Genomic DNA, 22,149 nt, shown 5'->3' with positions numbered 1-22,149 from the left:
AGCAGGGTGCGGTAGTTGAAAACAATTATATGATAAATAGGAAAAAAGACAGAAATATTTTCTATTCTTTTCTACCTTATGTTAAAATTTACGATTTCAGTGTGCGTTATGAAAATTTGGTATATTTATCTAGTGGCATATTTAGAAAGCTTTTTTTCGACATGAATAAAATATAATGACGAAATAATTTGTAAATTACGTAATTTTATTTTTTTTAGAGAATTTTCAAAATTACCGTAAATAAAGTATTGTAGAACAACCTTAACAAATTTTTTTCTAAGTATTTGGTTTCCATTGTCCCCACTCGCCATTTGTCATTATTCTCGTCAACTACCGCACCCTGCTCTAGTAAAACTAATTTTATTATGTAACTTTTAATTTTAACAATAAAGTTACTAAATTTTTACTAGAGCAGGGTGCGGTAGTTGACAAGAATTATGACAAATAGTGAGTGGGGATTTTGGCAAGTGGGGTTTTGGTAATTTACAAAATAACCTAAAACTTAGCAGCGCCACCGTCGTCATTGCCAGTAAACTAAAAACAGCGCCAAATTTAAAAACAAATTTAATTTACTTCATTAAAAAAAATCTTTAGAAAAAAAATTCCGTTTTAGAAAAATTTGAAAATTAAAAAAAATTCATGTTAATAAATAATTTTTGAACGATATTATTATAATGTAAACTTTATATATATATAACACTTGTAAAGAAAAAAAAAACACTAACCTGAATGTCTTTTATGTTACAGGTGAGTCACACTTTTTAGTTCGAAAAAAGAGGTTTACCTTTTGAGAGTGAGAGAGAAAAAGAGGGGGAATATGAGACTGGTGAGTAATATTGTTTTTTCGAATCATTACTCTTTCCACAAATGGATTACGTAAGTGGAAGTTTTTCCACGCGTACTTGAATGCGTCGCGACTAAATATTAATTGCGTGAGTTACAAAAAAAAAGTTGACCTTCTTTAAGAATATATAATTCACAAAACTTCTCAACAAAATTAAAAGGATGTATTAATATTATATCATTTTTTTTTTAAAGTGTCCCTGACATTTTTCGACTAAAAAACAAGGCAATTTTAGGTTTTATCAAAAATATAGGTATATTTAAAGGAACTTTTTTTTTATAAATTAAATAATTAGTAAAATGGAGAGTATATTAATAATTATTTTTTAAATAATTTGTTATTATTATTATTATTATTAAAAATTCGAACAAATAACAATTCTGATAATTAAAATTCGAATAAATAGAGTTTTTTGAAAAGTGAATTTTCGGTTATATAAAAATTCTCTAATATAAAAAATCGGATTAATTAAAATTCTTTCTAAAAAGTAATTTGAACAAATATAAATTTGGCTAAAGAAAAAATTCTATTAAAAAAAATTCTAACAAATTATAATTTTTGTCATTATTCATGCAAATTATTTATTTTCTTGTTATTATATTTATTTATTTTAAGTAACTGATTAGTATTAAATATTGAAATAAAATAAATCCTTTTTTCACCACACATTAGTTCTTAAATTTAAAAAAATTGAAATAAAATTAGTCGATTTTGTGATTTAGATAATATTTGTTTCATTTAGAAACTGAATATTATTTTGCAAATTACGATTGAGTTTTCTTAAAAAACATCTTTTCATCTACTGCTTCCTCGTCGATTATTTCTTATATCTTTTCTTGATTGTTTGTATGTTCTCGCTCCAAAAATGAATCTGAAACATAAAAAAATTTTAGTTAAAAATATTATAATTTTATGTTAAGTTAACATAATGTTATGTTAAATAAAAATTCAAATAAATAGAAATTCTAACAAAATGAAAATTTGAAAAAACTTAAATTTTATTTAGTGAATTTTTGGTATATAAAAAAATTCTATCAAAAAATAATACGAACAAATATAAATTCAGCTGAAAGAAAATTGTATTAAATTAATTTTAGGCATTATTCATGCGACTCATAATAATAATAATAATAATAATAATAAAAATATGAATAATAATAACAATAATAAATAGAAAAATAATAACAAAAAAAAAATAAGGAAAATAATTGAAATAAAATATATGCATTATCCAATGTCCCGTTTCAGGGAAAATTGAATAGCATTCGTATAAATACATATACCTAGTGGCAATGGAAGTTAAACAATTGCACAACTTGAATATTGTTGGTGCTGAGTGTTTTCAACCTTCCGGTTTGAAGAAAACACACAATATACATACATCTCTAATTAATTTAAACTAATTACTTAAAAATCCAAACATTCCAGCTCTGAATAATGTGAAATTACGTAATTTTCTGGGAAAAGGTTTACGGCCGTATAACTATACTGTATATATATATACATATAGATATATATTCTGCATCCAGCGTGCAAATTTTTATAAAGAGAGACGCGGCGATCGTTGGCTTGTTATTAATCTTAATTGCCATCTAGAGACTGCCAATTAACAAGCTGCTGTCACTCGTTTTTCTCTTCGCTCTAGGTCCTATCTTTCGCTATATATGTATAGGTTAGAGTGTGGTGCGCACGCGCACACATAAACACATATGGGACAAAGGGATCCGCGGCGCGCAGGCTCATTGGTATTTTATAATTGCAAAACCACCTATGGAAAATATCAATTATTCGTTGTTATTTTTTTTTTTTTTTTGCAAACGATTATTATTATTATTATATTGCAGGTGGTCCTCTTTTTATTAGGGGTCAAATAATTTCAATGTTTTAAGAACATTTTATTAAACGTAAAACTGAAAGATTCATGTTTCTCGTAAATTAAGAACCAATTTGCCCTTTATACTCAAGTTTATTTCTCTCTCTTCCCCTTCACCCTTTTTTTGTTCTGTCTCACTCTCGGTGTTTTTTTTTTAAAGTTTCATACCTATACGAATTGATGGCAAACATAACCCTATTACAATGTCTTTTTTATCGGCTGGGTTTATGCTGAAACTACTTTTGACCCAGTGAGCTGAAATTTGGTACACTTTTATACTTTTATTATAGTAGGTTACTAGAAAAAATATAACAAAAGTTAATTTAATTTCAATTTTTTACATTTTTTTTGTTCACTCGCGTTTATGCCGAATCCTTTTTGACCTAGTGAGCTGAAATTTGGTACACATTGGAATTACATATACATTCTATTGAAAATTTAAAAAAAAAATATTTTTAATATTAAAAAATACATTTTTATGTGATTAAAAAGAAATTGAAAAAAAAATTTCTGTCAGATTATGATTATTGAAGGAATTATATATTTATAAAGAATGTATAGCTATATATATATTGACTTTGTATTGGATTACATGGAAAAAGCGGAAGCAAGCGACAAGTACTGCCCGCGACCTTATCTCGTAATATTGTGTGTGCTACCCGTAGGAACGAGTTTTCGATCCGCCCACACGATAGAACATTTGAAGCAATGTTAATCCATGTAATCTTAATTCAATGTATTGTAACGCCAGTAGGAAGATAGAGTCAAAGTAAAAGCTGATTACATTGATGATTTTAATACCGCGTGTATAATTTTATTTTTGAGAAATCAATGATATTTATCAATTTTGAGGTTATATTTTCTTAATGGAACTATGGCTATTAGATTTTGAGGTTATTTTCTTAATAAACTATATGGCTATTTGATTTTGAGGTTATTTTCTCAATATTGACTTTGAACTATATTTTCCTTAGACGTTTGAGCTTAAAAAATTTGTTCTTTAATTTTAAGATTATATGTTCTGTCTTTGACATAAGACTTTGTCATTTGACTTAAAAATTATGTTCAACTTTTCATCTATGACTTTAACTTTTGAGGTTATATTTTAATTTTTATAATATTTTATTAACGAAATCTGTAGCTTTATTCCTATCATTGAAGCGTGACGTTACATTTTATTAAGTTACGTTCAGTAAATTTAAGGAAAGTTACTTCAAGTTACGTTACGTAAAGCCACGTTCAGTTAAATTGAGTTACCTTGCGGAACGTATTGTTACGTTATGTTACTTCAAGTGATTGTGTGTAAAGTAACGTTAAGTTATGTTGTGTTACTTTATGTTAAATTACATTAAGTCAATTTTCTTCGAGTTACGTTACGTAAAGCTACGTTCAGTTAAATTGAGTTACGTATTGTTTAGATAAGTTATGTTAAGTTACTTTAAGTGATGTAAAGTAACTTTACGTTATGTTGTGCTTCTTTATGTTAAGTTACTTTAAGTTGCATTGCGATATGTTAAGTTACGTTACGTAAAGTTACCATCCGTTTAATCGAGTTACCGTGTGTTACGTAATCTTACGTCAAGTTCCGTTAATTTGTGTTAAGATACATTAAGTTACGTTACTTCAACTGACGGTATGTAAAGTTACATTTCTATTAGGTTGCGTTACTTCACGTTAAATTGCTTTAATTTAACTTACTTCAGGTTACGGTACTTAAAGTTACGTAACGTTAAGTTGCATTGCGTTGTAAAGTTATGTCAAGTTACGTCACGTACAGCTGCGTTCCGTTAAATGATTTACCTTGCTTTACGTATTTTTACTTTAAGTGACGGTATGTAATGTAACGTTACGTTATGTTGCGTTACTTTACGTTAAATTTTTTTAAGTTAACTTCGGGTTACAGTACGTTAAGTAATGTAATGTTAAGTTGCATTGGGTTATCTCAAGTTACGTTACGTAATGTTATACCTTGCGTTGAATTGAGTTTCCTTGCGTTATCGTTATGTTAATTTACGTTAAGTTAATTTAATTCACGTTACGTAAAGTTATGTGACAACTTTCTGTCTCACCGTTAGTGGGTAACGATATCTTTTTATAATACGCATATATCTATATATTCTTTATTTTTTTTTATAAACATTTCTAGAACCAAAAAAGTTAATCTTGACAGTAAAACAAGAGCAAATCAATTTATTTATATCGTATGAAGTTAAGCGCACATCGAGATGGTTTATTGCCGAGAACGATCAACCGATGTACATCTTACAGAGCGTGTGCACAAACACTCACATACATACGTATACATATAGTGTAAAGAGTACTGAATGGCCGGTAGGAGAAAGATAGGGAGAGAGAAAGAAGAAGGAAAAGGAAAAAAGAATCGAGATTAGCAGCTGATGAAAAGGTGGAACCTCACGAGATGACGTTTTAAGTGCCGATGAAATTGTACAACGATAAATGCACGTATTCTCTCCTTGGTCGAGAGAGAATGAGAGAGAGAGAGAGAGTGAGAGAGAAAGGGAAAGAGAGAATGAAGGGTGGTTATAAAGGGTCGGCTATTTTCCACGCAAAAAGGTGGCTCGTGATAATGCAATGCACGCACGTGTACAGAATTATTTTCCACGACAAATAGAGACATTGATTTGATTAAAAAGAATGTGCAATATATCAAGAATTCCTCAGAGAGAAGCACACACTATTCTTTGACTGTGAGTGATTTTATGACACGTCAAAAATTACAAATACAAACATGCACGTCAGGACAATTTTTTTATTGTGACAATAATAGTGTTTTAATTTTTTTTTCTTTTTTCATTTTTTTTTTCAATGATATAAATTTTTTTAAAAGTATTTAAGAGGTCTACCCACTTTAAAAAAAAAGAAAAAATCGATATTTTTATTACATTTTTTGAAAGTATATATATACATCCAAAAGTATCATACCTACTAAAATATTATAAAGATCGGAGTAGTACAACTGAAACTTGTTACTAAGGAGTTTTTTGGGTCACTGTTTATGAATCTGATGTCTGTTTTTAAAAATTCAAAATGGCGGATCCAATATGGCTGACTTATTTCTTAAAAAATGTTGGATTCTTTTGGAACGCGGTATTTGGGTTTTTTTTTTGGGTCGTTGATTACAAATCTGACATCCGTTTTTAGAAATTCAAAATTGCGGACGCGTTTGAAAAATTCATCAGATTAATTTAAAACTCGTTACTCGATGATTTTCGGGGTCGCTGATTACAAATATGATATCAGTTTTTCAAAATTTAAAATAGCCATTTTGGATCCGCGATTTTGAATTTTTAAAAAAACCGACATTGGATTTGTTAACAGCGACCCAAAAAAAACCCGCAGATACTGAGTTTCAAAAGAATCTAAGATTTAAAAAAAAAATCGTCCGCCATATTGGATCCGACATTTTGAATTTTTAAAAACTGACATCAGATTCGTTATCAGCGGCCCGAAAACTATTATTTACAAACGGTGACCAAAGAAAAATTTAACCTTAGATTTTGATGTCATCCCAAGTAGAAATATCCGTAGCTCGCCGTAATTAAACACCGGCATGGTACTGATCCAATACTGGCTGTCGGTATTGACTTTCAGTACTGGCAGTGTACTGACTAATACACCGAATCAGTACTATGTCGGAGGTAAAAAAATATTGAAACCAGTACTGGCAGTACACTGTCATTCACACCGAATCAGTACTATGTCGGTGATAAAAAACATTAAATGAAAAAGTCTTTAAATTATTTCAATAGGTAGAAAACGATGATTTTTTATTTTAAAAAATGTATATTAATTTCTTTCGAATACTTTCCCTCAAAATTTTGGATGTAATTGTAATGTATTATTATATACCTATATAAAATATATTTATGTTTTTTTAGTTATTTTAGTACTCATTGAAATATGTACATTAAGTTATTTATCATGCATACAATAACAATAAGTTGAGAATTTTTTTCTAATAGTTTTAAAAATAAAGCAAATGTAATTTTTTCACTGTAATTTTTAAATATTATTAATAATTAAATATTAAATTTAAAAAATTTTTTACCATTCATATTTTACAGTCGTCTTTCATTAACTTATTTTTAATTATGTAATTCATCAATCATTTTTGTCTGTTTTAATATTATTTAAGGTAAAAATAATTTATTAAAAATATTTAACTGAAATTGATATCCAGTTTTATTTCATTAAATCTTTGTAAAAATTGAAAAAATTTTGTGAGTTTAAAAAATTTAAGAATAAATTCATTTTATTTTCGTGATCAATAGATAATACAAACTTTGAAATCAAAACTTTTGTATTAGGTGAACTACTTCAAGTCAGCACTTCAAGCCAGCGCGGCTGTGCGGTATTCGTATCTGACTTGCGTTCTAAGGGTTTAGGGTTCGATCCCCCATGCGTGCGAGATTTTTCGTTCTTAGTTTTAAGTGTTATAAGTACAATATTTGTTCATATGTAATATCAATTATTAAATAATTATTAAATTAAGTATAAGTGCAAAGTAAAAAAAATTAAATATTATGAATTTAAAAAAATAAAAAAATTTACAACACAAATTATTTTTTGTAAAATAATTTATTAAAAATAAAATAATTTAATTAATATAAATGATAATTATTATTTTAATTATTTATTGTTAATAATATTTTATATATTCTAAATAACATTAACTATTATTGGCTTCACATTACCTGTTCGTGGTAAAAATGGGAGTAATAAGCTAATAAGGATGAAATTTGCATTGGAAAGCGTGTTTTAGCATTTTGTAAAAAAGTGAGATTTTAAGTCCGGATGAGTACTTTGCCAGTATTATGCCAGTATTATTCTAGTACTACGTTAGTACTGGTGAGCGGGACAAAATCAGTACTGGACAGCGTTACCAGCCAGGGTTGGTCCACTACTGGCCCAGTACGGCAGTCAGTACTATTATACTGACTGGCAGTGTTGGGTCAGTACTATGCCAGTGGCACATTTCTACTTGGGATATTGCCCTAATTTTGCCGTGAATTGCCGTTCAATGTTGTCTCAATTGCAGCTAAAATTTCATCCTTTTTGTAAATTCAGTTAACGTCATAATTTTTTTTTTTTATCAAATTTTGCCTCTAGCTTTTGTTATATAGTATAAATATTATTTTATATATTGTATCAATTATAATATTGCCTTGATTTTGCCGGAAAAATTGCTTTGAAGTTTTCGATGTAAAATAATTTTCTATCTCGCAAATGTTTTCATAATTTTTTTGTTTATTATTTAAAACAATTTTGCTAAGAATATTGCCGCACTAAATTGCCGTTTAATACTGTCATGAATTTTTTACATTTTGCCGTAAATATTTTTTTGAGTTTTCAATTTTGTAACTTTCATAATTTGTAGCAAATTATGCCAAATATTTTACCGAAATATTGCCACTAATTTGCCGTTATATATATTCTCAAAAAAATTTACCTTATTCTTTCGGGAATGTTTTGCCCTAAATTTTCGATGTAAAATAACTTTCATTTTCATTTTGCCAAAATTATTATTATTATTAATTTGTAGATCAATTATGACATTTGTTTCCAAGAATCTTGCCCAAAATATTGCCGCATTAATTTGCCGTTACTATTGTCAAATATTGCCTTAGTTTTCAGTAAAATTTTGTTTTTAAATTTACAGTAAATTTTAATTTTCTCATAATTGTCACAACTTGTAGCCTATTATTGCCCTATTTTTCCAAGAGTATTGCCCAAATATTGCCACTATTTTTCCGTTTAATACTATCAAAAAATTTTGCCTGAAAATTTTTTCAAAAAATTCAACAAATATTTTATATTTTTTTTTTCTTTTTAAAAAGTATAATTTCAATTTTAGCAGAAAAATACTGCCTTATTTTCGACAAAGAAAATAATGTCTTAAATTTTTTTTTTTTGCCAAAATGAATGAGAAGAATTTTTGTGACTTGTTCAAATTTAACAAAAAAAAAAAAAAAACATTGAAAAAATGTGAAATATATGTCAGATACCTTTCTCTAAACCTGGTCATAAAATCGTGACAGTATCATATTTCTCTTTGTTGAATATATATATTCTTAGAAAGGATATATATATGACTATGAATTACTTGGCTTTGAAGATCTTCACAAAGAACAGATTACAAGTGGTTTTTTTTTTTTTTTAGTGGAATTATTTATATAGAGATATAAGAATCATTTTCTTTTTTTTTCAAGCGTCTTTTATATATATCTGTATCTTTCCTTAAGAATGACAAATAAGGTTATACGAACTGAAATACTGGAGTTTGTTCTCTCATTCCCCCCCCCCCCACCCCACTCTTTCTTTCAACTGGGTTGGTGACATCATTCGAATGTCGAGATTGTGCTAAACATTTACAATTTTTTTTTTTATTTTTCTAAAACGGCAAAATTGTGGGCGGACTTTTGCTGGACAAGTTTCTTTATAACCTGTCTTTCTTTAATAGGCATTTCACCATTAAATTAACATTTTCAAGTGTTTAATGGTCACCTTGATAAATGAGATACAATTTAAATAAAAATTTTACCATGTTTCGTTTTTAAAAAATGAAATAAAATAAAAGGATTTTTTTTTTTTGAACAATGAATTTTCGATAAATAGGATAAAATATAATAAATTATCAAAAATAATTTTGTATTCTGATACAAAATTTGTTTGCCGTTTTGGGACCTATACGTGTAAAAATTTAGATTTTTTAATTGGCATCGACTATTTCTTAACATTATTGGTTTCTCAATCCATATCCTTATGGTGGGCCTTAACCAAATTTTAGGCCTTAAAAAATTTATTTATTTTTTTTTTTTTTTGAAATAAAAATTTAACATTTTATCAAAGATTTGGAACATTTACTTTGAACAAAAATAAAACTGATTAATTCGTCATATTAATCTTTGGGCCTCAAAATATTGGGGACTTAAAATTTTTTTTTTACCCTTTAGTTAATAAAAATTAACGTTTATTATTATAAAAAATTCAAAGCTTCTTGAATGCGTGGAAAATTATTGTGTTGTGTAACACGTTATTAAATTGGGTTTTAAAAAATTTGGGCCTCAACAATTTTTCCCCCTTAGAAATAAAAAAATTTAACGTTTCATAAAAAAATAAGCGACATTTGATGTCATTAGAAGAAAAATAAAAACGTGTTTCAATGCGTAATTAATTTTGGGCCTTAGAAAAATTGTTAAGACCCACATTTTTTTAAGGCCCAAAATTAATCGCGTATTACAACACAATCATTTTTCATATTTAAAAAGCTTCGAATTTTTTTTTTTTTTGATAACGTTAATTTTTTATTTTTAAGAGGAAAAAATTATTAAGGCCCAAAATTAATCACCTGTTACAAAAAATTCATTTTTTACATTCAAAAAGCTTTGAATTTTTTTTTATAATAACGTTTATTTTAATAGTCAAAAGGGAAAAAATGCGGTTATGGCCCAAATTTTTTTTAGGCCCAAAATTTTGTCACGTGTTTTTGTTCTAATGACAGCATAAATGCCGTTTAATTTTTATGAAACGTTAATTTTTTTATTTTTAAGTGGAAAAAATTATTAAGGCCCAAATTTTTTTTAGGCCCAAAATTAATCACGTGTTACAAAAAATTTATTTTTCACAATTCAAAAAGCTTTGAATTTTTTTTATAATAACGTTTATTTTAATAGTCAAAAGGGAAAAAATGGTTAAGGCCCAAATTTTTTTAGGCCCAAAATTAATTACGCGTTACAACTTACAACAAGAATCATTTTTCACATTCAAAAAGCTTCGAATGTTTGAAAAACAACGTTAGTTTTAATTTTTAGGGGCAAAAAATTTTTAAGGCCCAAATTTTTTTTTAAGGCCCTATATTAATCTAGTGTTAAGCAGTTTGAATTTTATTCTAATAATAACACAGCAAAATGTTCCACATCTTTGGTAAAATTTGAAATTTTTGTCAAAGAAAAAAAATTTTGTAAGGCCCAAAAAATTTTTGATACACCCTGTATATATATTTCCTATTTTTAATCTCTTGAGCAAAAAAAAAAAATTTAAGTTTCATTGAATTGATATTTCAATGCATATATAATTATTGTGAATTACGAATTGAAAAAAATAACTAGATTGCAATTTTAAAAAAAAATATTTAGTATTGAGATTAAAATTTACTGTCAATAGATTAGGTGTGCAATAAATAATTGTGTATTGAAACGTTACTTTTTGGATAATGTATATATATATATATTGTAACCGGGTATATTATTATAAATTATAATAGATGTCGTTTCGTCTCATAATCATGTTTACTAATGTCTATATAGGTGCTTGATAATAACTTTGTGGCTATTGTTCTCTAATTAATTGCCACTTATATGATAGACCTCTGGGCGCACAGTTGTGCCCTTTCGATATGATCACTCTCCATATATACATATAATAAAGTGGTATTCAACAATTCTCCTTATGAGGGGTTAAGGCCTTTGCTCTGATGATCAAATATATATATATATACGATAATATCTGGAACATAAGTATCAAGTATGGAGAAACTATTTTTGAAATCATTTCTGAATAATAATTATATACCTGTGCGCAAAAGTACACACACACACACATATTTGTAGAGAGAGAGAGAGAGATAGAGATAATTTTTTTTTTTTTACAAAACAATTCCAGTGATTGTGAAATCATCGTCGATATATTGGACAACCATAAATGTTCACGAGTAGACAAATATAGATGAGCAATGGGAGATAATATAATGTAGACAATTGTCGGATTAACAGGAATGTATAGATAAATATATTCAGATAGACAAACGCGGACAGCGATGGATAGAATATGATACATATAGGGAAATAAATATAATACGCAGACAGTTTCTATTTTTATCGAATTTCATTTTCCACTTGTCAGTTTTAAATTTCTACTTTTAATTAATTCTTAATTAAAGATATCGAAACAACGAATTAGGAATACGGAATTAGAAATTAGAAATAAAGAATTAGGAATACGGAATAACGAATTAGGTATACAGAATTAGGAATATGGAATTCAAAATTAGAAGTACGAAATAGAAGTAAGAAATAACGAATTAGTATTAAGAAATTGGGAATAACGAATAAGGAAAACAAAATTATAAATGAGGAATTGAGAATATGAAATTAAAAACATAACGAATAAGGAACAACGAATAAGGAATGCGAATAGAAAATACAGAATTAGGAATAACGAAAAAGGAATTAAAAATAACGAATTGGAAATTCAGAATTCTGAAAACAGAAAAAGAAATAATGAATTAGGAATACGACAGTAGGAGTAACGAATAACGAATAAGGTTAAAGAAATTAAAAATGAGGAATTACGAATGACGAATTAGAGATAAGGAATACTGAATTAGGAATAATTATTACGGATTAGAAATATGAAATTAGGAATAAGGAATACGGATTTTGAATATGAAATTAAAAATTAGAAATACAAATTAGGAGTAAGAAATAACGAATTAGGATTAAGGAATTGGAAATAACGAATAAGGAATATGGAATTAGAAATACCAAATCAAAAACAACAATTTGTGGTGCGGAAGTAGTAATAAAGAATGCGAATTAGAAAAATGGAATTAGGAATAACGAAAAAGGAATTAGGAATAACGAATTAGAAATTCAGAATTAGGGAATCGAAATTAGAAATACGAAATTATGTATTAGGAATACGGCAATAGGAGTGAGGAATACCATATTGGGATAAAAAAATTCTAATTAAGGAATTTAAGAATGACGAATTAGAGATGAAGAATTTGAACTACGGAAATAGGAATAAGGAATAACGAATTAAGAATGCGGCATTAAAAATAAAGGAATGCGGATTAGAAATATGGAATTAGGAATTCATCATTAGAAATAAGGACTACTGATTATAGGTATACGGAATTAGGAATAATAAAAAAACGAATTAGATATACGGAATTATGAATTAATAATAAGGAATATGAAATTCGGAAAATGGAATTAGGATTAACTAAAAAGGAATTAGGAATAACGAATTCGAAATTTAGAATTTGTAAAACAAAATTAAAAATAAGGAATTAGGAATACGGCTTATAAATAAGGAATAACAAATCAGGATTAAAAATAGAAATGACGAACTACGAATGACTAATTAGTGATAAAGGATTAGGGAGACGAAATTAGGAATAAGGAATAAAGAATTAGAAATACGAAATTAGAAATAGGGAATACTAATTAGAAATGAGGAAGTACGAATGACGAATTGCAGATAATGGATTAGGAATACGAAATATAAGGAATAAAGAAAATCGCATTAGAAATAACGGATGAGGAATTAGAAATAAGAAATTCAGAATAGGAATACAGAATTAGAAGTACCGAAAACATATTAGATATACGGAATTAAGAATTAGTAATGAGAAATAAGGAATGCGAATTAGAAGTACTGAATTAGAAATAAAATGTACGGATTAAGAATATGGAATTAGGAATTACATAATTATGAATAACGAATGAGGAATTAGAAATAAGAAATACGGATTAGGAATACGGAATTAGGAATACCGAAAACGAAATGGATATACGGAACTAATAATTAATAATGGGGAATAAGGAATATGGCATTATTAAGAATAACGAAAAACGAATTAGGAATATCGAATTAGAATATTTAGAAATAAAAAATAAGGAATTAGGAATCCGGCATAGGAGTATGGAATATCGAATCAGGATACAGAAATTAAAAATGAGGAATAACGAATGACGAATTAGAGATAAAGGATTAGAGATACTAAATTAAGAATAAGGAATAACGAATCAGGAATACGGAATTAGAATTAAAGAATACGATCTGGGAATATGGAATAAGGATTAAGGAAGGAATAATAATAATAATAATTACGAATACCGCATTAGAAATAACGAATGAGGAATTAGAAATAAGGAATACGGATTAGGAATAAAAGGAAGTAGATATATGGAATTAAGAATTATTAATAAGGAATACGGAATAAGGAAAAATTAATAACATTAAGGAATAATGAATGTTGAATATATGAATCATAATATAATAATGAATTAGAATTAATAATGAATAGAAAATAATGAATTATATATAATATTGAATTAGGAATAACGAATAAGGTATACGGTTTAGGAATACTGAATAAGGATTTAGGAATACGGAATAAGGAATTGGAAATACGGAGTAAGGAATTGGAAATACGGAATAAGGAATTGGGAATACGATATTCGGAATAACGAATGAGGGATAGGGATTAGGAATAAGGAATTATAAATAATGAATTAGAAATCAGGAATTTGGAACTTAGGAAGTTAAAAAACAAAAGCTATGAAATTATAAACTACTTCTTTTTTAAACGGAAAGTGTAAAGTAGAATAATGTTTCGTCGTAATAAAAACTGAAAATTATAATGCCTAATTCTTCCAAACACGCACTGAAAACTTCCTTAGGTCAAGGCTTATCAATATAACGCAGCTTACTGACCCTTTCAAATATTTCTATTCCATTTTTTAATCTCTACAAAATAATTTTTTTTTTTTCTAAAACCTATCTTCAAATTCTAAATACATATCCGCTCAATTGTCATCCTATACAAGGACGTCATATATTTTTCTTTATTACGTTTTCTTACACCATGTGTACCGTCCTCTAAACATTCATCAGATTACCTAAAATCATTTTTAGAATAACGCTCTTTAAAAAAAAAAAAAAATATTTCTGATGAGTTTTCTAGGTACCCAGTTGTCCAATAACCAAATATAAATAAATCCCAACACTTCACATACCAGTGAAGTTGATAGGTCCGGCAATCTCACCTTTGTCGAGTTCCTTTCTTTCTTTTGTTTTTCTGTATTTTTTTTTTTTTTTTTTTTTTTTTATTTTTTTGGTACGGAATCTAGTACCATTTATGGAAGCAAGTTGACGCCAGGACCCGGGATCACGATCTTGGGATTTTTTCATTCTTTCTTATTTTTTTTTTTTTTTCTTCTCTTCTTATTTCTCAAATACCAACCGCGAACCTACATCAAGATACATGTAGGGTAGGAAAGTATGCAAACAGGGACGGACGCGTGACACGCCTTGAGCCTCTGTCGAGATTATGCAACTCTTTGGTGTCTGGCCATATGGTCGCGGCACCTTTATATCTCTCATGGGCACACATTCGAACGAGTGTATATAGCTTTAAAGCCACACGGTACATATTTATCTATATATATATATATATATATATATATATATATCCCTTCCTCTTCACTTCCATATAGTCAACGTAGAGCTCTTTTTCCACAAGAGCATTGAAACACTTGGTGGTAGGTTCTGATGCGAGAGAGGGGATCGTTGAACGTTTGTGGTCGCGTCGACGCGATGTAAAACGCTTTTAAGGCCCAGGATTACTTATCGTATTTGCGCTTCTCCATATATACTTGGCTTATATATATATATGTATAAGAGTGGAGGTTCCTCACAAGCCGATGTTGTTCTTATTCCTTCTTGTCGTGTTTTTCTTCGGTACTCTTTATTCTTTGATTAAAGAGGCTGTAACCATGCGCATCGCGAGAGAGGGAACTCACTTTTTAATATTATTTAAGGCCCAATGTACCATGGTTTGACGGCCGAGTCATGTGCCCGAGCAATAAGAATATAGCGATGAAAAGAAACAAATAATAAAAAAAAAAAAAAAAATGAATGCTGATTGCATCTGGATGCTGCGGATTTATGAAACCTATACGCGAGAGAGAGAGAGAGGGGGGTAAGGAACGTTTGCGCAAAGAATTTTTAATGTGATAAAAAATGAAATTTCGCTCTTGGGTTCCATTATTTTTCTTTTTTTTATTTGACAAATATTAACAAAATACTTTTTTTTTGGAGAATTATTCTCATCTTGAAAATTTTTGCTCGCTACAGGATTATTTTTGCTGAACATTTGGAAAATTATTGGATTAGAAGTTATGAAGATTCTCTAATTCCAAATTTCTACTTGGTATTCTCTTTTGTTTTTAGTATTGTTATCCCTAATTATCAATTCATATTTTTTTGGAATGAAATTTCTATTTTCCAAATTATTTTTTTCTAATTTCCAATCTGTTTTTCCTCTTGCCTCTTTCTGTAATTTAATTATTATTTATTATTTATTACAATTCAATTATAAATTATTACCAACTGCCTTTTTAGGCAAATTGCTTACTCTACTTTCCATTTTCGGTAATCTATTGTCTTTTCTACATTCCATTTTCCACACTCTATTACCTTTTTCTACTTTCCACTTTTCCATATACTATTCTCTTTTTCTACTTTCCGTATTATATTCCCTTTTTCTACTTTCTATTTTCCGTATTTCGTTGTCTTTTTCTACATTCCATTTTTATATTCTACTCCCCTTCTTTACTTTCCATTTTCAGTACTCTATTCCCTTTTTCTACTTTCCATTTTCCATATTATATTCCTTTTCTACTTTCCATTTTGCATATTCTATTCTCTTTTTGCAACTTTCCTTTTCCGTATTATATTCCCTATTTCTACTTTCCATTTTCCGTAATCTGTTCTCTTGCTACTTTCCATTTTTGTATTCTTTTCCCTTTTTCTACATTTCATTTTTGGTACTCTATTCCCTTTCTCTACATTCTATTTTTCCATATTCTATTCTCTTTTTCTACTTTCTATTTTCCATATTCTATTCCTTTTCTACTTTCCATTTTGCATATTCTATTCTCTGTTTGCAATTTTTCTTTTCCGTATTATATTCCCTGTTTCTACTTTCCATTTTCCGTAATCTGTTCTCTTTTTCTACTTTCCATTTCCTGTTTACTGTTCCCTTTTTCTACATTCCATTTTTGGTACTCTATTCCCTCTCTCTACATTCTATTTTTCCATATTCTATTCTATTTTTCTACTTTCCATTTTCTATATTCTATTTCTTTTCTACTTTCCATTTTGCATATTCTATTCTCTGTTTACAACTTTCCTGTTCCGTATTATATTCCCTGTTTCTACTTTCCATTTTCCGTAATCTGTTCTCTTTCTACTTTCCATTTTTGTGTTCTTTTCCCCTTTTCTACATTCCATTTTTGGTACACTATTCCCTTTCTCTACATTCTATTTTTCCATATTCTATTCTCTTTTTCTACTTTCTATTTTCCATATTCTTTTCCTTTTCTACTTTCCATTTTGCATATTCTATTCTCTGTTTGCAACTTTTCTTTTCCGTATTATATTCCCTGTTTCTACTTTCCATTTTCCATATTCTGCTCCCTTTTTCTACTTTTCATTTTCCGTATTCTGTTCTTTTTTTACTATCAATTTTTTGTATTCTATTCCCTTTTTCTACTTTCCATTGTTATATTCTATTCCCTTTTTCTACTTTCCATTTTCCGTAATTCCTTTCTTGCAAAACAGTAAGTACTTTCTTTCTCTATGGTTCAATATGAGGTTGTTGTTAAAACTTCCTTTTCCTTAATTTTATTTACACTTAACTTCCTGTTTTCCAAAATGCTGTTTCTACTTTCCATGTTCTTCCTTATATTACCTAATTCCCCTTTTTTGTTCTTCAATTACCAGTTGCTATTTCCAACTTCCAGTTTACCAAATCGTTTTTTTTTACTTAACAATTTCCATATTTTACTCCCAAATTCCTCTTTCTACTTTCCATTTTCTACATTCTTTTTCCTAATTCCTATCTTGTATTGTTTTGTTATTAGTGTTTACCATTAACTTCCTGTTCCACAAGTCGTATTTTTTACATTTAACTGACAATTTTCGAAATACCTCTTTCTACTCTACGTTCTCTAATTCCTACTTTTTACTTCCTCTTTCCATTATTCAAATTAAAATTATTATTACCAATCTTGTAATCCTTAATATGTATTTTTTATATTTAAATTCCTTTTTTCCAAATCATTTTTCTACTTTCCATTTCCTAATTTCTACTTCATATTTCCTTGTTCCATTGCTTAATTACCAATTTTTTTTCAATTCTGTTTCTTAATTCGTATTTTTCACACCTAACTTTTGAAGTTCCAAAATATCTTTTTCTACTTTCCATTTTCTACATTCTGTTTTTAAATTCACATTTTTCTTTGTTTCATTTTTAATATTTACGACTAATTTCCTGTTACACAGGTCGCTTTTTTAAATCTTTAACTTTCAATTTTCCAAATACCTCTTTCTACCTTCCATTCTCTAATTCCTTGTTTCTACTTCCTCTTTCCATTACTCAATTTTCAAATATTATTGCCAACCTTCTAATCCTTAATTTGTATTTTTCATATTTATATTTCTGTTTTGCAAAATTTCTCTTTCTACTTTTCATTTTCTACGTTTAATTTCATAAATCCCACTTTCTACTTTCTTTCTTTATTGTTTAATTCCTTATTTTTATGATTAACTCTCAATTTCCCAAATTCCTTTTTCTACTTTTCTTTTCCTAATTCCCACTTTTTACTTCCTTTTTACATTGATTAATTTTCAATTATTTCTTGTTATTATTACTTTCTGATCCTTTATTTTGTGCTTTTCATATTTAAATTTCTATACTTTGCAAAATTTCTCTTTCTACTCTTCATTTTCTATACATTTTATTTTCCACTAATTGTTTTCCAAATTCTTTCCTTTTTATTTCTTAATTTCCACTCTTGTTTCCCACGTGGAAAGATTCCTAGAAATTTCCGCCGGAATTCTTATTGGAAATTCCGACCGGATTCCGATGGATTTACGATTCCAGTCGGAATTCCGTCAAAGTTTCCAATAAGAATTCCGGCGGAAATTCACAGGAGCACTCTCCTAGGAACCTTTCCACGTGGGTTTTCACTTCCACTTCCGTTTAAGAAATAGGAATTGAAAACAAAAAAGTGGAAAACAGACATTTGGAACTGAAAAATGGGAAAGGTAAAACAAAAAGTATATGAAAAATTAACAAATAAAAAGTGGGAATTAAAATTAGAATATGAATTATAGGAAAGAGGAAATAGAATGAAGGAATTTAGAAAAAGGAAAGTAAAGAAGTAAGAATTGGAAAATAAAATTTGAAAACTGAATAATTGGAAATGCGAATTATAGAATGTAGAAAGATAAATTAAGTATTATATTAGAAATAAAAAAATTAAAAATCGTATTAGAAATCATGAAATAGGAAATAGAAAGTACAAATTGGGAAACATGAAGTAGGAAGTGAAAATTAGAAACGGAAATAAAAACCAGAAACTAAAAAAGCAGGAAATAGAAAAAGGGAATTAAGAAACAAGTTCTAGAAGTGTGAAAAATAAAAAAAATCCCCCTCCAATAAATATGACAATAAAAATAATAATTAATCATTTATTTTTATTAGAAAAAATTTATTATTTCACTTTATTAATTTTTGTCTCTTTTCTTTCTTTTGTTGCAGGTGAGTCAGATTTACATCCATAAATCATTCTTCAATCTAAAAAGAACGATTGGTTTGTATATGTATGTGTTTGCGTGTTGTCTATTATAACCCTCTCTTAGGCCCCTCGGTAAGTAAGATACAATTTCTATATATGTATAAAATCTCCAAGATCCGATTATATATCCATAGCCAAAGGTGCATTAAAAATAGATATATTATTGAACATTTACATCGTCTCTAATCTGTATATTTACGCATCTAAATAACCGTAGATATCTAAATATATATATATATATATATACGAATATAAACGGTAAAAGGATATAGGAGAGAAAGAAGTGATGGAAACAACTTTCCACACTATGGAATCCGGTTAAGTCATGAAAACGACGACGACATGAGGAAATATGACGATTAGTCTTCTCGTAACTACTGAATTGGTTGAAAATGGTCACTATGATATAAATATATTGGAGAATGTTGATTCTATATAAGCGTATAATATATATATATATATACTATACTGATGTGAAATGTGTGCTAAAAGTTGGCTCACGTGTGCACACAAGTGTGGACTTTCCGTTCTTGCATGCAGGTGCGGTTGTATTTCGTCAAATCCGTAAGATTAGATTTCCTAGTAATCCGTGGAATTACCTTTTTAGTGTCTACCTTGCCACTTACAATAGATATAATCATGAGGGACGCGAGCATGCTCTTACAAAGTACCGTAACAAGAATTAACATTAAGGAGACCGTGCACCTGATATCTGACGGATTCTGATTATTTTTTCTTTCTTCTTCTTCTTCCTCTTCAACTCATGCGATCAGACAAAATTGTTTTCTTTAATTACACATGGTTATGTCTTATATGGATATAACTATTTGTCATCAACTATTAAAATATATTCAATTCGGTCATCGATAACATATAGGCAAAATTTTGAAATTAGGATGAATGTCATCAAAAATCGATTCAATATTTGGTTGGGAAATGTAAAATGATCTGATATTGTAAAATGGGGTTTCACTTAACAAAGGATATTAAATTAAATTCAAAATCAAAATTGGCTTAACATTAGATTTTGGATAAACATCCGTTACTGATGTTGCAAAATTAAACCAACGTCAAATCGTCACAAGCATAAAATTAGAAATCCAGTATTAATTTTCCAGTACTAAACTGAAATCGGAACAATATATAGAATTTATATGTTGGATATTCATTAGCAGTGTTAATATCGAAAGGTAGTAAATTTTTGACAAATGGAATTAACAGTTAAACCCTTCTTTTAGATTCTAGACAATAAATCTTTGGGATTTTAGTATTCATCAGGTTATGTAAACGTTTAAATATCATAAAATGGTTTTTCATTGAACAAAGGAGCTAAGGAATTGTATTAACTATCTATGGATTAATATGGAAAATCAGTTATTAATTTTTCAACTGTAAACGATCAGTACGGAATTTTTTTGGTCATCCATCACTGGAATTGTATCAGCAATGGATTAATTTGGAAAATCCCTTATTGATTTTCCGACCTTAAGCTTAAAAATCGGATCAGTACGGAATTTTTTGGACATCCATTACTGAAAGTATTACCAAAAAAGGTAGTAAATGTTTGTCAAATTCAACAATTAAACACTTCTATTAAATTCTACTAAATCCGCAAGAATTGAATATTCATCAGGTTCATTAGATCATCTAAACGTTCAAATATCATAAAAGGGTTTCTCATTGAACCAAAGAGCTATACTAATTCGGAATCTGTACTTTAATTTTTTCTTGGCTTACCTTTATTAGACACACATCAGTGTACTACTCGATTCATGCTGGATATCCGGTATTAATTTTCCAATAATTTAACATCTGCACAGTATAGGATTTATGTTGGACTGATGTTCCAAAATTAATCTAATGCTGGATTGGTTTTTTTATGTTAGATATCAGGTACTGATTTTTCAACATTAATCTACTGTTAAATTAGTATACAGAATTAATGTCAGTAAAACAGTACTGCTTTTGCGGATGTTTTGTAATATTTGCAAATACTTTTGCTTCCGTATACCAAAATTTATAAATGGCATAAGATATTAGTTCTAAATAAAATTAATTCTATCTATTATTTTAGAAAATTGTACACTCCTTTTTGGTATTAGATAAAAGTAGAATCCATACTAAAATTCAGTACTATCTTACGGACATTAAACAGAAATTGAATTGGATTTATGTTAGAAATCCGGTATTGCTTTTTGAACACTAAACATCAAATCAGTATCTACTGATTTAAGGTAGTGTAATTTCAAAATTGGTGGGATGATAAATTCCAACTTGAGTTTAACATCAGTTGCTAAAATCAAAATTGGTAGATAAATTCCATCTTTGGATTAACATCGGTTGCCAAAATCAAAACTTTATTAACTCCAAACGTTGGAAGAACAATCAAAATCAGTACTGCCGGTTCTTACATTTTGTACCGACATCGGAATCGTACAAATATCAAATCGAAAGTAGACGTTCCTAAAAAAATTGTCAACTAAAAATTGAGAAATAGGAAACTAAAAAGTAAAAATAGGAAGTAGAAATACGAAAATTAAAATTACCCAAGAATTATCAACTCGCCAAACTATCAACTATTTCAAAAAAAAAACCCTTGTCATCTCATTCCCTTGGTTTTGAATGATGATTTGTGTAACTAATACCGTTTGTATTCGAGACTTGGAGTGAACGGCAAGTGCCCATAAACGTGTTCGCAGATTCGTTCGAGCGGGAAATAAACCCACACCGCGAGATGACGAGCATCACAAATGACCACCTCCACCTTCTGTACTACTATACCACTACGAATACACCATAACACCAAGGGTGGAATGTCACCCATTAACATTCCCATAAAACCACCGCAAACCGCGTGTAAACACTGCAGATCGTGTAAACCACACTAAAGGGGGATATCAACCAAAAAAAAATCATCTCTCTTTCCCTCTGTGTATATATATATATATACGAACAGAAAAGAAACTGTGTGAGAAATC

General features: G+C 28.5%; 1 protein-coding gene and 1 long non-coding RNA gene across 2 annotated transcripts in view; one reads left to right on the top strand and one right to left on the bottom strand.

Moving 5' to 3' along the window:
- Positions 1–22,149, top strand: part of LOC127286226 (homeobox protein 2) — a 213,396-nt gene that overhangs the window by 132,759 nt on the left and 58,488 nt on the right. The window lies entirely within an intron of this gene.
- Positions 1,490–22,149, bottom strand: part of LOC127286240 (uncharacterized) — a 62,115-nt gene continuing 41,455 nt past the window's right edge. The window contains exon 4 of the long non-coding RNA XR_007843712.1: positions 1,490–1,715. This is a non-coding gene — a long non-coding RNA (uncharacterized LOC127286240). The remainder of the gene's footprint in view (positions 1,716–22,149) is intronic.

This window comes from Leptopilina boulardi, unplaced genomic scaffold (assembly GCF_019393585.1).
Source record: "Leptopilina boulardi isolate dan_hultmark-lab unplaced genomic scaffold, ZJU_Lbou_2.1 LbouV2_351, whole genome shotgun sequence".
In the NCBI taxonomy this organism is placed as follows: Eukaryota; Metazoa; Arthropoda; class Insecta; order Hymenoptera; family Figitidae; genus Leptopilina; species Leptopilina boulardi.
This window is presented reverse-complemented; position numbering and strand designations above follow the sequence as displayed.